Source organism: Paralichthys olivaceus, chromosome 9 (assembly GCF_024713975.1).
Source record: "Paralichthys olivaceus isolate ysfri-2021 chromosome 9, ASM2471397v2, whole genome shotgun sequence".
Classification (NCBI taxonomy): domain Eukaryota; kingdom Metazoa; phylum Chordata; class Actinopteri; order Pleuronectiformes; family Paralichthyidae; genus Paralichthys; species Paralichthys olivaceus.
This window is the reverse complement of record NC_091101.1, coordinates 24,211,611-24,218,290: the sequence shown is the minus strand read 5'-3', so window position 1 is coordinate 24,218,290 and position 6,680 is coordinate 24,211,611.

The following is a 6,680-nucleotide window of genomic DNA, read 5'->3' as shown; positions in this document are numbered from 1 at the left end:
CAACCTTGAGGGTTGAGGGGCTTAAGTGGTGAGAGAAAAAGATGGTGGGAGAGGACGGGGCATGAGTTGCGGTCTCCAGCGTTTAAGTGACACGCTTTGAAACTATCCAGTGCAAGTTCCTCGGTAGGACTAACATCTCAACTGTCTTCTCAGACAGTTCAGACTTCAACTTGTGTCATAAAATACTCTCACGCATTTAGTTATACTGCAAACTGTTTCAGTACCTCAACGTCAAATCAAACAAACACATTTCAACTGATTTAAATCTCTTTGACAAACACTTTTTATAGCATTTTAATATTTCTTTTAGAAATTTTAGCCTCGTCTGGTTTCAATTCTGCTGCATGTGTGCTACTGTCCTATTTTTGTGAGGTCACACCATCCTTCGACTTTGTCAAGTACTTATTATACTGCGTTATTATATCACACGCTGTGCTGTGTCTGCAGCAGGACGACCAAGAGCAACAGATGTGTGTTTACTATGTTTGGCAAATAAGGTGTTTCTCGTTTTAAAATTAGATCACGGTCGGTCCCCATGTTTCACTTTACACGGTGTCGTTCCACGTAGATCTGCTAAACATTGTTTACATGCACTGATGAAAATAGCAACAGCTCTTTTAGCGCAACGTGCAATTATATCGAGATTTCGTTGGATATGCTGGTTGTTTACTGCACAGCTACAACAAACACAGGGTTTAGAAAAGCTTTCCACAGAACCAGTCAGAGACGTGTTACTCGAGTTTAAAAGCTGCTTGTTGAGAGAAAACTAATCGCTGTTGAAGTCTGCACATCACATCCATTCATTTCACTGGACAGTCATATGTAGTTGGTTTTTAAAATAGGTGTTGTACTAACTCTGTATTACAGTAATATGTACCTGGAGGGTGAAGCCATTTCTGTTTGGGCAAGTGATTGAACTGAAGAAACATAGATTTTAATATTCAAGTGATAATTAAGGAATGAATCCACAATGTATTGTATAAAGTCGTGCAGTGCATTATTTATAGTTTCTCTCTGAGTTTTGTTTTTTCAAAAGAACAACATTCAAAATTACATAATTTAATTATCTTCTTGATTTGGGATTTCTGTTTATTTCTGTAATTTAATCACGTTGCACTTTAAAATCCTGGATGAGAGGCTGTTCTTGCAAGAAAGAAAAATGTTCAAGCTGCTCAATCAGGACAACGAGGAGATGTCAATGTTTTTCACCATCTGATATAAAAGCCTGACATCTATTCCAGGAGACACCTGGATGCCTGCTCCTCCAAACCTCCCTGACTTTACATCATTGGCCTAAACAGATGAGAAATGAAGGGCAGGATCTTGCCTATCTATAGTTTCATTTATATGTTAATCTGTCTGTGGACCTTGGTTGGGATTTGAGCGATCCCAGCATACGGTTTGTTAATGCATTCAGCCGGACATATTGTGACGACAGTGAATCTATACATCGTCGCAGCGCGGAGGCAATCTGTCATTGGTGGTGTTTGGCAGCATGTCGGCGATCCAGACTTCATAACTGTTACAATTACTTAGAGGACTACCTGTAAAGTATCTGTTGAATATAAAGCAACCAGCCAGCTGAGGTCAACCGTTATCATAAATCCAGAAGACTAAGTAGGAACTTGCCCGTGTATGATTGAAAGTACTTTCTTCCCATTCAGCAACTTGCAAAATGGAAATGGAAAACGTGTGGGGGGGGGGGGGGCAAAATGAGGAAATGAGAGATTTTTCTTTGGCAACTAATGCAAAGGCATGCCTGTTGAAAGTCATGCAAAAAATGACATGATGAATGGTTGCTAGTGTCCGACAGAGGAGCAGAAAAGGGCTTTGAATTGTGCTGTTTGCTTTGAAAAGGTTGCATTAAAAAGGTTGCATTAAAAAGGTTCCACTGCGGAACAGTCATGTTGTTCATCCATCCATCATCCAGCCATCCATCCATCCATCCAAAACACAGAGAGTTTTTGCTGCCACAGCGTTTAATTTTGAGTAATAAGACAAACAAAAGCAGATAAACACCTTTAACCTTCTTGTTGGAGCTTATTAGCATGAAACAGAAGCACTGAGGTGGATGTTCTGCTGCTTTGAAACAAACAACAGGACAAAGACAATTTGAGGTGATGGTTCTAGATTAGAAGATTCGGGATCACCAGTAACTTGAATGGCTAAATTGAATTTTACTGCAATCCATTAAATACAGTATGTGTTGAGATGTTTCACTCAATGCCAGATAAGCCATGAGGATTTATCCTCTGGGGAGCATGAGTCCATATAAATAGAAATATTTCAGTCTGCACACAAATATGTTTTTGCAAGTAATTTGGAAAATAAATAAAAACTACGAGATGGCGTAAATGAGTCTAACCCCTGCACAGAGACATCCTGGTTTCACCACAACAGAGAGGAACCCTAACATCTCCTCCTGCTGTTCTACAGATCAGTGCCTCCAGCTTCTTGGTCATTCATCGACAGCCCTGGCTCGCTGCCGTGATTCCTAATGAGGTCAGACTCCTGCTCGGCTGCCTTGATCAGCAACATGTGTGTCATTACGTGTGTGTGTGTGGGGGGGGGCAGGGATAAAACAAGCAAGACAAAGAGAGGCTCACAGTGTGTGAATGTGGGTGAGAAAGAAAGTGTGTAAAAGACCAAGTGTGTGGGGGGGGTGCTCTCTCTTGACCTGGAATCGGGTTGGTGCTAATGAGGAGGGAGGTTGAAATGTGCGGAAGTTCAGGGTTGCCAGGTCAGACCTCACTCACATTGAGAGGAGCCCACATTAGAAGAGTCATGCACTGGTTGTGTTGAATAGCAGCTACTTTCAGGGTTTGGTGTCAAACACAAAAGCTTGGCCAGTGATGTGAATGATGGGGAGCGAATGTCTCCAGCATGAACAGACACCTCAGTCAGCAGCCATCGCCTACACACACCACACACTCTAGAGACCATGATGCACCTGGGACTGTCAGTTATGCAAATGTGTCTGAGGGCTATGTTATCGACGCTGGAATGCTCAGAGATGAAAATGAGAAAACCTGGCTGCACACATGACCCAACGATTCGTTATATGTTATCAGATCTGCAAGGAAACGGTCAAGCTAGCTTACAACCCCACAAAGTCAATGCCAACGTAAGCCAGCTAGCCATTATTAGCACAACCAGTTCATAATAACGCAATACGCTGTAGTTCATGCATACCAACACGTGTACGACAAATTTGTATTTGTACGACAGAAGTGCTAATGAACAGTAGAAACTTTCATGATTGTTGATACACAGAGAAGTCGGGAGCTGAAAATGGGTAATTTCTCATTGAGCTACATCCTGTTTACGTAACACAAAGTTATTTTTGTTGTTCATATAAATAATTGTTTGCAGCTTTAATGATACCAAGTTCTCACAGTTTGCAAAACATGCTAACGTAGCACGTCACATTCATCAATAGCCTACCACTTTCAGCTGAGGCTAAAAGGCCCTGGTAGTTAACGTGTCCTGTGGAAGTGAAACGTTTTAAACTGCAAACTTACAGGGGATCGTCCTCTGCTCTCCATGAATTACCACATTCCATGTAAATATATTCAATAGCTGTTGAGATATTTCACGCTAAGGTTTTGGAAAGATGACGGCCTGGCCAGCACTAGCCCCAGAGAAATGCTGCGAGTGTGGCTAATCAGGTTGAGTTGAATTTCAACTGTTGCTGCCATGGAAAAACAATCTCTCTGGCATTAACTCGAGTGCTGGCGATGATCCTGCCCTGAGTGATTTCCTCTTTACTTATTGCATCATTGTAGACGAGCGCTAGACGTATAAAAGTTATATGTAATTTTTTCTTAAAACTGCCACCTTGAATCAGAGCCTTCAATCTCCAGCCGTGCTGTGGTGCGCAGCCCACACTGTGACAACTGATATTCAGCAAGACTGCTGATTAAAATCTGCTATGAAAGTCGAATCAGGTCAAGTCTGTTAAACACTCTTGACAAAACAAATTTGGATACTGGCAGATGCGAGATGGAGCAAACAGATCGCAAAATTGAAGCCAAGAGGGCAGAGTCTATGCCAGCTTTTTTTCTCATGTGTTAATGTGCAAAACACCACTGAGCAGCATCCATTTGTGATATCGTGTGGCATCCTTGTCCTCACAATATTTTTCCCCTTAGTCTGCGTGAGTGAAACTCAGAGAATGTTTCTTCTTCACTGTTCTCCATCTGTCCCCGGGCCCCGTTACACCCAGGACTTTGATTCGGTCGACAAACGGTGTGTGTGCAACAGCAACAGCAGCAGCAGCAGCAGAGTTTTGTCCTGAAATGAACTCTGCAGCGTTCATCCTGGTGAGGGCGGCTCGGTGCTGACGGAGGAAAGAAACAGAGGGAGAGCAAAAGGCAGGGGAGGGCAAAACAAAAAGAGACAAAGGGGGGAAAGCGTCAAAGAAGGCAGACATGACAAATAAGAGCAAGAGGAAAAGGCTAAACGTAGAAAAGAATTCCACAGTGGCAATAAACACCAGTGAGGGAGAATGAGCTATAAAGAAACAGCTTCAGGAAAACAAGGAGAGATGAGAAAAACAGGACAGTGAGTGAAACTGTTACAAAAAGAGGATGAAAACAGGGGACAGGACAAAAGACGCAAACAAGATGAAGAATGATAGAGAACAGGAGCACGGAAAAGGAAGAAAAAAAACCCAGAAGGAATGACAGACCAGGAAATGGAGATAAATCAAAATGAAGCGATGGAGGTTGGGAGATAAAAAAAAAAATAGAGTGAAAAACAAAAACAATGGGAGAATAAGAACGACGGGGAGGAACACAGTGCCTGAAAGCAGGTGAGGTATAATGAAAAGAAAGGAAACGGCCAAAAAAAGAGAGAACCTCTGCCAACACTGTAAAATTTCCTCAAATCCCGGCGATAATAGCTCTGCATAATAAGCCGATTTAGCTGCTCAGTACCAATAAAACACCCAGGTGGCGCTCAGTTTTCCCAGCTTGGGCAAAAGCTAAATCTGCTTTTCATTTGCTTCTGTTTCTGCTGCCCTGTTCAGGTAGAGTAAAACCCAGAAGGAAGGGGCGGTCGTGGGTTCACAGGGCGTAAATGATCATTTTACTGAGAAATGAGCGCTGCTGTCCTGTGTTTTTTTCAAGATTCAAGATTCCTTTAATGGTCATTTTTTATTGGTTTTCCCCGTTACACATCTAAAGCGTTCAATTCCCAGCCGCTTCTGACAGATTCCACCATCATAAGTTTGGCATTCCTGTTGGGGACAAATCTTGTAACCCTAGAAGAGGCAGATTGGATGATTATATGCTTCGTAGGTCGGGATAATTCACTGACCTCTCAGGCTTATGAACCATTTTCACTCTTCTCAAAGCTGGATTGTTTTCAAACTGTAAACAAAGACATTTTTGTATTTCCTCTTTTTTTATTTTTGTATAGCTGACATGGTGCAGATACAAGGTTTGCATCTGAAAGTGACTGACGGAAAGAAAGAAGGGAGCCGTGAAATACTGAGCGCTCTGATTTACAGGCAGCTGCTTTTTTTCTGAAACCAGAATATCTCGGTCCGTGGAGCTACAGGCCTTTCATTGTATTACGCTCTGGTCCATTTATTATCCTTGGCTTCAGCCATAATGATCAATGATGCATAGTATGACGGTGCACTATGGTCAACTCACCCACACTCAAAAGACTGGTGCTTCAGTGTTTCGTGTCCCCAGAGACGGACATTTTGACTTTAGGTTGTCACCGGGTGTTTTAATTATCCTGTTCAGCGTTTAGTGAAAGTGGAACACCTGTGTGCACGTCGGGCCACAGTGTTGAGGTTCAGAGAAGAAAACTGTTTTTCCACAGAGAGTCGATGAAAGCTTTTCATACTCGCTGCTTGATGAGAGACTGTAGGGATTATGTAAACAGGCAACAAAGAGGAATACAGGACGTATAATCTCTCCTTCTCCAGCTTTGTTGGCCATGAGTCTCTGCATTGTTGTTGAGCAGCAACTGCTTGGAAAGACGTCTTTTTTTTTAAAGCACAGGCTTTTTCCCAAATTTTGATTCAACTTTTGATGTTGATGCTGCACCGCAACAGATAGCAGGATATAATTCCGAATAAAAAAGCTTCTTAATTCCTTCTTTTGTAGAATTTGCTTTCACAAAAGTGCTTTTGATGGATCTCAGAGCTCTGAGGGAAAACAGATGAGCACAAGCAGGTCTTTTAAGCCAGGTTTTAAATGCTTAGTTCCTCAGAGGCCGATGAATAACCCCATCCCCACCTGCTGCACTTCACTGACACAAACCTGGACAAGAATGGCCTTGTTCAGCTCAGAAGCTCCTTGTTTGAACAGTTGCCAGTGACGTGTATAAAACTTGGTTGTCACAACAACATCTGAAACCATCTTTCTGCTTGTTGGCTCTATGTGAATCCAACAGTTTATAGGAGCTGTAACTAAGATTTATTCTGCCCCATAGCACAAAGTGATCATAATGTATCTGCAGGGGATTGATGGGGTTTGAGACCAATATCAATGTCTGAATGAAGACTTCAGGGGAATCAGAGAATTCTGGCCTCAGAAAAACAAACTGATGTCATCGTAACTTGTTTATAAAAAAAAGTAGAAGAAAACAAACTTGCAAAATCTCTCGTGGATGAGATGTGAGGGACCAAGAGTTACATCGATACCAGCAGCTGGTCAATACAA